Source organism: Petromyzon marinus, chromosome 61 (assembly GCF_048934315.1).
Source record: "Petromyzon marinus isolate PM22_M1 ecotype Great Lakes invasive population chromosome 61, UKy_Petmar_22M1.pri1.0, whole genome shotgun sequence".
In the NCBI taxonomy this organism is placed as follows: Eukaryota; Metazoa; Chordata; class Hyperoartia; order Petromyzontiformes; family Petromyzontidae; genus Petromyzon; species Petromyzon marinus.
This window is the reverse complement of record NC_133727.1, coordinates 10,270,727-10,281,135: the sequence shown is the minus strand read 5'-3', so window position 1 is coordinate 10,281,135 and position 10,409 is coordinate 10,270,727.

The following is a 10,409-nucleotide window of genomic DNA, read 5'->3' as shown; positions in this document are numbered from 1 at the left end:
CATGTTGCATATGTTGGTCTATGCGATCGAGCATGAATCCAGCATGGATCGAGCTGTGATATTTTGAAACCCAATTTTTAAATCGTTAATGTGGTTCCTGCCACGTGATTTCTGGATCGAAACTGACAATGTGTGGCTCGAAAAAACTCAACATTAGGCCACCCCTTAGACACCGATTGGCTTCCTTCTGAATTAACATAATTTATAATTAGTTCTGTCGCAGATTAATTTAATCAATTTACAGCGCGCGTGTCCACTGACCCCTTCCCCACCGCGGCGTTCATCCCACAGTAGCCAAACAGCGGCGAAAAGCCAACATGTCCCGAGGGCAGCGGTGTCGATGACCACGACGTTCCACGTGTGTAGGTCAAGGGCAGGAAGGGGCCGCAGCTCAACATCCCAGTTTTGTTCTTTTTCAACATCACGCCTCCTTCTGCTCTCATTCGATTGCTGATCATCAAAAGCTACGGCGAGTTCAGAGACAATCCCTGGACATTTACTGGGCGCGATGTACGTACATACGTGCGTATGTTTAACATATTTTGCACCACCATACTGACAGGAGGTTCAGTGTTGAGTGTATGGGCAGTGTTAGTCTTTGGGCAGTATGTATGTTGAATTTTTTTCACACCACCGTACATAGCCAACCGTACTAATCAGAGGTGCAGTATTGAGTCTGTGGCCAGTGTTAGTCTATGGGCAATACATACGCATGTTGAACTTCTTTCGCACCACCGTATATAGCCTATACCGTGCTAATCAGTAGGTGCAGAAAGACAACAACCTAACCACAACAACAAGCGGTTCTTTCCGAAGAAAATGCGACCCCGAGTTGAACTGTGTGTCACCTGCCAGTAAACACGAAGCCAATGACTTAAAGGTTTCATGACTGCAGGAATTCATATTCTTTGGGTCTTTCGGTAAAGCCAAGTAGATAGAAAAATAATTTAAAAAATAAAATAATAACAATATCACGACGTTTCTATCGCTTGTAAATGTAAGATAGGAGAGAGCAAATTTCTTACATTGACATGCTAATCTCTCACAATACAATGGCCAACCCCACAGCTTCGTTTGTCAAGATTTCTCCGACATTACATTTACATGCAATTTTCATCTCTAGCCCTGCCCACTGACCCTTGGGCTACACCCATCTCAAACCTTTATAACGCCCTGCCTTAGCAGCACTCCCGCTATATATGTTTCCTGCCTCAGCAGCTCTCCCGCTTAATTTTTCACCTGATGACGATTGCTTGTGTTGCGATTGAAACGTCGTGATACTGTAATTATTTTTAAAATGTTATTATTTTTATATCTACGTGGCTTTACCGCAAGACCCAAAGAATACGAAGCCAATGGCGTAGAGCCACATACGCCGGGGTAAGAAGAGGCAGAGGGGATCTCGAGCGCCCTGCGAACGCGAACCGAGTAGAGCTGGGGGATTCTCCTTTCCCGACTCCCTACTCACGCCAAAAGTAACGAATTAGGAGGGGGGGGGGGGCGAAGTCTCCCCTTCACTTTCATCACCCTACTGCCCGCTGAGTGGCAGTGGCACAGGTGACGGCATTGATGAGGGGGCGTCTCTGATGCACAACCCCCTCGGGGCGGTGGTGCTGGGGGTCTCGGGGTCAGTTTCTCTCCGGCCTCCCCACGTGCTTTCACGCCCTCCACGGCTGCCAGAAGGAAAGGGCGGGGGACATTTCAGCGACCAAACCTGGCGCCAGGGGCGCATTAAAACTGCTTCGTTGCTGTTGCGTTGAGTGTTGTTGTCCTTCACACCTCAGAATTAGCACGGCTGGCTACGTACGGTGCGAAATAAGTTAAACGTACGTGCACGGCATGGCACAACCCGCACGAGCTAGCTTGTTTATCTAAGTTGAGTTTTAGGCGAGTAAAACTCGACTCGGATCGGCCGGTAATGTGCCACGGCACCCGGATAGAGAGCGAACATGTGGCCGGCAGTCGTGATAGGGGCAGCCACCGGCGGTGCCACCAGGACATTGCGTTTGTAGTTTCCTTACACCCCACCCACCCAACCATCGCATCCACCCAACCACCTCACCCACCCACCCACCCAACCACCCCACCCACCCAACCACCCCACCCAACCACCCAACCACCCCACCCACCCACACACCCAACCACCTCACCCACCCACCCAACCACCTCACCCACCCAACCCACCCTCCTCTCAATTATATATTTTTGTGTTCTCATTCGGCCGCGTCTCTCTCGCTCATTCTGCCCCGGAGCAGGCGGGGGGGGGGGAATCGGTCGAGGCCGAATCATGTCTGTGAATAGTTTGACGGATTGATAGCTTTGACTATTGATTATGGAAAGTCAGCCACGTGAGCCTTAGTAAACTTCTAGAACAAATAGCAATAATAAATAAATAGCAATACCCAGGGCTTAATTTCTCACTCGGTATTTCGTGGAATGTCGCTCTATGGGGCTGGATCGCAGTATGCAATGTCGGTGTATAAGGCACTACCACGAGAGAACAAGCTACGCCTATCCATAACAACCACCCTACGTCGTATCTATGGGACCCTTTTTCCAGTATCAAGATGTTGAATGGTAAAAGCAAAAGGCCTTATACCCCCTTTCCGGCATAAATGCTGTAGGAGTTAATATGTTCAAAGACCAAGTCGATACACCTATTGGAAGGCATCAGATTCTGCATTAACCACACATATTACAAGCATGACTTACAAGAGGTGTTTAATCGGCGTCTATTTGGCGTTTGAACACCTTAACACCTCCCCTATTTGTGCCAGAAAAGGGGCGTATAACACATTAATGTTATCTATTATCTGTATATAATTCAAAGTCCTAAGTCACTGCAACCATATGTCGATCCGATGTTATCCCACGCACAGATTCGGTGAGATGGACACACACCGCATTAATGTCCAGAGCAGGGTGCCGAAACAGTTCAAGGAAGGGGCTTCCTGGTCTAAAATTAAGCGCTGCCAACGAGGGTACGCGCGGCACGAGGTTGTCAGGGGGAAGGGCTTTAAGGAGAGACGGATAGAGACGGAAAGAGACGAGGAGAGAAAGAGAGAGATGAAGACAGATGGAGAGAGACAGAGATTTTGACGTTTAAACAACTTTTATTGCCGCCAGCAGCAAAAGCACTGGAGGCGATTTCGATATGAAACACACAAAGTTACCAGCAAACAAAGGAAAATAAACGCCACAAATCCACGTTCTGTGGCGCTAAAAGCACCGCGCACAACACGAAATAAAAGTCACGTGGTGGTGGTGGTCATCGCGCACGCCACGTTGACGAGCGAGCGCTTCAGAACGTGAACACGTGGATGCCGTCCACGCTGGTACAGAGAGGGGCTTGTCCGGCCTCCCAGCGTTCGAAGAAGACGCGCTGCACATCACCGACACTTGTGTGTGGTACGTGGCGTGCTCCAGACGGAGCCGCGCCTTGAGCAGGCCCCTGAACACTGGAAGCAGCACAGAGCAGCCGTCAGTGTCACCTTGCAGCATCTTTTTACTCGTCTTGTACACCGCCATCTTCGCTTGGACGCAGACGAAGTTGGCGAGGTAATGGCGCTTGTTAGCCAAGTAAGGCACGCCGTATACGAAGCTGCTGTTGTAGAAGGTCACCCCCAGTTTCCTGAATATGATCCCCAAAAGCCGAAATATTGGGTTGAGCCGCTGGCAGCATAAGTACTAGTGGGGCAGATCCTCCCTGGCACCGTAGTAAGCGCACAAGTCTGTTACCCCTGGCGAGATTCGGCTGAGCCACACGGCCGATGAGAGACGGAGGGAGACGGAGAAAAACGGAGAGAGACGGAGATTGTCAGTGCAAACTTTAATAAACGCGTCACTCAGGCTTGGCGGGGCGAGGAGTTGAAGGGGCGGCTACGGTTCTTTTATCGCAGGTTACCTCCACCACCACTACCACTGCCACCACCACCACTACCACCACTACTGCCACCACCACCACACTACCACCACTACTGCCACCACCACGACACTACCTGCACAAATTGTCTCGTACGACCTTCGTTTTCGTCTCCGTCGTAATTCCGGGCATGCTCTCTCGCGCGCTCCATCTCTTTCTCTCTCGTGCCCAGGGCTGAGTTGCGTACTCGTCATAGGGGGCCATCCATTTGGTGCGTACGCATGGAGGGGGCAGGGGGGGGTTAACCAAGATGCGTAGCTTGCGTATAGGGGGTCTACTGAAAATGTGCGTACGCATAGAAAACGGGGTTGGGGGGGGGGTGAAGAACCTCGATAATAATTTGTCTACATTGGCCTTCAAATGAGTGAGATATTATTACTCCTTGATCGTTTCTGCGTGGATTAAATATCGGCCGTTCTATAGGATTCGGGGGGGGGGTGTAAAGAGTACGCGTGCGTACAGGGAGGGGGGGAGGGGTCAAGCTTTGACAGATTTTTGCGTACCTAGTCAATGGATGGCCCCTAGCTTTGCCAAAGTCGCGTTGGATGATTTCATTGGGGGTTTTTTTGGTTCGTTACTTCACACGGAGGGCTTTTCGCGAACGGCCACCATTGCGATTCGCAATCGGTTTCCTTTGAGTCGGCGTCTCTTCACTCGTCGTTGTGATTCGCGATTGCTTTGCTTTGGATCAGAGGCGGCGTCTCTTCACTCGTTGCTGTGATTCGCGATTGCTTTGCTTTGGATCAGAGGCGGCGTCTCTTCACTCGTTGTTGTGATTCGCGATTGCTTTGCTTTGGATCAGAGGCGGCGTCTCTTCACTCGTTGCTGTGATTCGCGATTGCTTTGCTTTGGATCAGAGGTGGCGTCTCTTCACTCGTTGTTGTGATTCGCGATTGCTTTGCTTTGGATCAGAGGCGGCGTCTCTTCACTCGTTGTTGTGATTCGCGATTGCTTTGCTTTGGATCAGAGGCGGCGTCTCTTCACTCGTTGTTGTGATTCGCGATTGCTTTCCTTTGGATCAGAGGCGGCGTCTCTTCACTCGTTGTTGTGATTCGCGATTGCTTTGCTTTGGATCAGAGGCGGTGTCTCTTCACTCGTTGTTGTGATTCGCGATTGCTTTGCTTTGGATCAGAGGCGGCGTCTCTTCACTCGTTGCCAGAAGGGGGGCTGGCGGGCAGGCTTGCGCGGCGCGGGGGTGTCAACTTTAGCCGATAAAACATCACCAGTCACTGTGTTTGGAGTTTCCCGCCGCACCATTTGAAACCACAAAGGAGGTGGGTGGGGGGTTTGTAACAGCAGCACAATGATGACGACGACGACGTCGGGGGTGCGTTTTGACCATTTGTGTCTTGTCACGGCGGCAAGTGTGCGATGGAGCGACACTGCGGTGAGGGTCTCCGTGTGGCGGAAGAGGAGGGTTGATGACAAACTGTGTTGTTGTTGTTGTCATTGCACGACCCAATGGAAACCAAACACAAGTGGTGTTGGATTGTAGACCCAGTGTGTCTGTCCATGTGTGTGTGTAGACCCAGTATTCTGTGTCTGTGTGTAGCTTTGTGTGTGTGTAGACCCAGTATGTCTGTTTGTGTGTATAGATGCAGTCTGTCTGTGTTTTTGTATGTATGTTTGTGTGTGTCTGCGTGTGTCGAACCAGTCTGTCTGTGTGTCTTTGTGTGTGTCTGTGTGTGTGTGGGTAAATGAGGTTTAGGACTGTGACTCATGCAGCTGCAATGGCTGCTTTGGGTACGCGGTCCAGACCTCCCCAGAGACCCTGGCTGACAGAGGAGGTGTTCAGGATGGTTGAGAAAAAGCGACAGGCCCACTCTAATCGTCTACAGCATCCCAAGTCGGAGAATGAGGAGGCTTACCGCAGCCTTCGCTCGGAGGTTCGGAGAGCTGTGAGGCACTGCAAGGATGGGTGGTGGTCGCGGGTTGCTGAGGAGATGGAGTCTGCCTCAATGGCCCGCGATCACAAATCTCTATTTAACGCCATCAAAAAAGTAACCTGCAGCGCCACACCTATTACCATCATTAGGGGAGAAAACGGTGATACAATCTCCGACCCCCAGGAACAGTTTTGCCGATTTGCTGAGCATTTCTGTGAGGTCCTTGGGGAGGGGGAATCCCTCAGCCAGGAAAACAACGTGGGACAAAGTGGGGATGACCCTGTTGAGGCTGCGGTGCCTCAAATATTGGAAGAAGAAGTCACCCCCTGTGAGCGGCTGGCTGAGGTGCCATCTGTTTAGGAAGTACTGATGGCGATCCAGAGTCTGAGACCAGGAAAGACACCAGGCAGAGACGATCTCCCAAGTGAAATGCTGAGGGAGGGTGGCGTTTGTTGACAGACTGCCCTACATGACATCATAACAGTCTGGACCACTGAACGGGTTCCGCAGGATTGTAAGGATGCCCTAGTGGTCCCCCTCTTTAAGAAGGGGGACCACACAGACTGTAACAACTACAGGGGCATCTCACTCCACAGTGTGCCGAGAAAGGTCTTGGCAAGGATTATTCAACATCGCCTTGCTAGGCACGCTGAGGAGAGGCTTGTGGAGCCCCAATGCGGTTTCAGGAAAGGGCGGTCCTGCACAGATGCCATATTTTCTGTCCGTCTGCTATAGCAGAGGTGTAGGGAATTCCAACAAAACCTACATCTTTGCTTTATTGACCTGGTCAAGTCCTATGATACCATCAGTAGGCCTGGTCTCTGGGTTATTTGTGCTTTCGGAGTCCCTGACCATCTGTTCACACTCATTAAGGACCTTAATGATGGTTAACGGGCCCGGGTAAAACTACGTGGTCGGGAGTCAGAGCCATTCCCTGTACACCTTCGGGTGCGACAGGGATGTCCTCTGGCTCCCACATTATTTAACATCTATTTTGACCACGTAGTTTGTGAAGCCTTCAATAGCTGTACCGGATGAATTTCCATTTGGTACAGATATAATGGGAGGCTGATTGATGTCCGGGTGCAGTCAAGGGATGGCTCCCTATTGCTCAACCACGTTATGTATGCCGATGATCTGGAAATTGCTGCTCACTCAGAGGAGTTTGAGATACTGCTGCTGAACCTGGAGCGTGCCACTAAGAGGTGGGGCCTTACCATCAGCCCCACCAAAACTAAGCACCTGCCTGGGTATTTTGTACCATCGGACATTCCATCCTCACAACTCCCAATTGGTGATAGGGCAGTTGTGGAGAGTTTCCCACACCTGGGTAGTGTGCTCATGACTGGTTCCGGTTTAACAGCAGAGGTCTCACTCCAAATCAGTTGAGCAGCATTATCTTTTCAACGGTTGCGTAATGCTGTGTCAAAGCTACCTGGTCTGTCGCTCCGCACGAAGCTTAAGGTCTTCTCGGCCATGGTCATTCCCTCACTTCTCTATGCTTGCGAAACGTGGACCCCCCCTCCCCTCTAATGGAACATCTTAGCCAGTTAGAAACATTTAGGCTGGCCTGCCTACGATCTATCCTGGGTTTAACCAGGCTGAATTGTGTGAGGAGCTCACAAATCCTCGAAAGATGTGGACAAAGTCCCATCGGTGAGCTCCTCCGGCGGGCAAGGCTGCGTTGGCTGGGTCATGTTGCGCGCATGCCCAGCCACCGCATGCCTAAGCAGTTTTTGTTTGGCCGGATCGAGGGGGCTAAAGGGGCGTGGCACGGGCTAGAGAAGAGATGGAGTGATGTATTACAGGAGGACGTGGACTTGCCGATGACCGGTACCAGCGGTGTCAAGATCGGCCTCTGTGGAGGAGGCTCGTGAAGGACGCTACTGGGCAGTTGGAGGCAGTCGCCCCCTAACAACAACGGAGGGCAGAGGAGCGACGCTTACAACAACGAGCGGAGCGCCGGGTGGCTAAAGCACAGCAAGTTGGCACAGTAGGGGGCACAGGTGGTGCATCAGCCAGTCGTCTCAATCAGTCGACCTGCGGTATCTGGGTCTGCCCCGTGACCTGCCAGCGGGTGTTCGACACTTCACGTGGCCTCAAGGTGCACATAGCCTGGCACAAGCGTCGTGGTGACGTCACCGCCACTTAGTTGCGAATGGCGGTTGTTGTTGTGTGTAGACCCAGTGTGTCTGTGTGTGCGTCGACCCAGTGTGTCTGTGTGTGTGTCGACCCAGTGTGTCTGTGTGTGTCTTTGTGTGTGTAGACCCAGTGTGTCTGTTTGTGTGTCTGTGTTTGTAGACCCAGTCTGTATGTCTTTGTGTCTTTGTATGTGTATCTTCGTGTGTGTACTCTGTTTTTTGGGTGAGTATAAGCAGGCACATTTTTTAATACGGTACTCGTTATTCACTAATGCAATATACCGCAAGCAATTGTACAATAAATATTATGTTTGTTAAATAAAAATGTATCGAATGCTTTTGACTGCTGAACCTTTGTTTTACGAAAAAAACACCATGCAGCTATCACTTTCATGCAAAGTGTAATGTCACGTCGCGCCCCAACGCATCATCCACGTGCTGTGGCACGTGCCTCGGTGGCTCAGACAGCAAGGGGTTTATCATGGCCTTGAGTGCCACCCAATGATCGCGTGTTACCATACTATGATAGTGTGTACCATATTACGATGGTGTGTACTATACTGCAATAGTGTGTACCATACTACGATAGTATGTACCATACTGCGATAGTATGTACCATACTACAATAGTATGTACGGTACTACGATAGTGTGTACCATACTACAATAGTATGTACCATACTACAATAGTGTGTACCATACTACAATAGTACGTACCATACTGCGATAGAATGTACCATACTACAATAGTATGAATGGTACTACCATAGTGTGTACCATACTACTATCGTGTGTACCGTACTACGATGGTGTGTACGGTACTATGATGGTTTGTACAGTACTACAACGGTGTGTACCATATGACGCAAGATCCATGATAATTGCATCGTCCATTTCACAAAAACACCATTGAAGTGTGATTATCGTACTTTTCTTAATTATTTTATCCCCCCTCACAAAAATATGATATCTCAAAGTAAAGTTTTTTTCCTTCAATAAATATCCCTTAACCATAAATTTTGCACTTTGCAAAAAATAAAGTAAAACACGAATTCAGCGTAAAAATTGACGGCGTGGAACTTCTCCAACGTCGTTGTCGTTGTTACGAGCCTCATGGCAATGGCGAGACGCTCTCCTGGTAGGCTCTCGTTGAGTGAGCCTACCAGGAGAGCGATCTCTTTTCACATAAGTACAGCAGAAGCAATTGAATAAGTTACACATTTGAAATGCCATTGCAATATTTTGATGTTGGTGAAAGGGCACCCGTAGCTGTAATTGCACAACCCGAGTTATTGACGCTTCGGTTTTTGCATTGTCCTTGCACTGCTCGCCTTTTGGTGGCCTTTGGGTCTCGCACTTTGTGAGAAAGGAGGCTGTCTCTGATGTAGGTCAATCAGAGTCAGGGAAAGTGCGCAACATTGGCAAATTCATATTTGCATTTTTACCGTAAGTACGCGTGCCTGCGCATACATCACGCTGCGTCATTTGGTCTCTTATTGGCGTTTGAACATCTCAACACCGGCATTAGTGGAGCCCCCGTGGGCCGCATATGGCACATGGGCCACCGCTGGAAGATCCCCCGCTGCAAGACCATTCACCTGACTATCAGAGGCCATGGGATGCCACCAAAGGTCAATGATTGAGGGCTACGTGAAAATGGCCACAGACGTCAATGGGTTCATTCGGCCGAGCCGCTATGATCTGGGATTTACCTGAAAAACCACGCCTGTGATTAAACAGGGCTCATCGTCTCAGCCCGGGATTGTGCACAAAACAACAACAACCGGCATTTGCCACGAAGTGGCGGTAACGTCACCACGGCGCTTGCGCCAGGCTATGTGCACTTTAACGCCACGTGAAGTGTCAAACGCCCGCCGCCAGGTGGTCAAAGGACAGACCCAGGTGCCATGGGTTGATTGACTGAGATGAAAGTGCACACAAACAAACACGACTATCGCATGAACTTTTTTTTACTCGATTTGCCGGGCGGTGTGACTTCACATCGCTAATCCCAGAACTGTGGAAGCGAGAGTTTGGTGGATCAACCCACCAAATATTGCGAAACTCCCTTCCCTTGGGCATCGAGGAGGAGCCCGGTACCCTGGCACGCCTCGAAGCCGGTACAGCAGAAAAAAACCAGGGACTCAATCTGCTCCATCCGTATGGGGATAATAATGTTTCCCGCTCCCAGCCATCGATTGGCCCACAACACCTTCACACATTGAGTACCGCAGATGTTTGGGCGATGGTTGGCGCGGGCTCACCGTGTGGCTGCCTTCCCCGCTCCGCCTGTGGTTCCTGCTCGTGCCTCGGGGGTCGTCCTCCAAACTCTGCCTCCGCGAGCGGCGAGCGAACACCGATTCACTCGGATAATGGACAACTTTGACGGGAAAAAGGTAAAAGGCCCGTTTGACCGCCATGTGGCAAACCGGACTAGAAATGCCGCTCTTGAGAGTCTCTG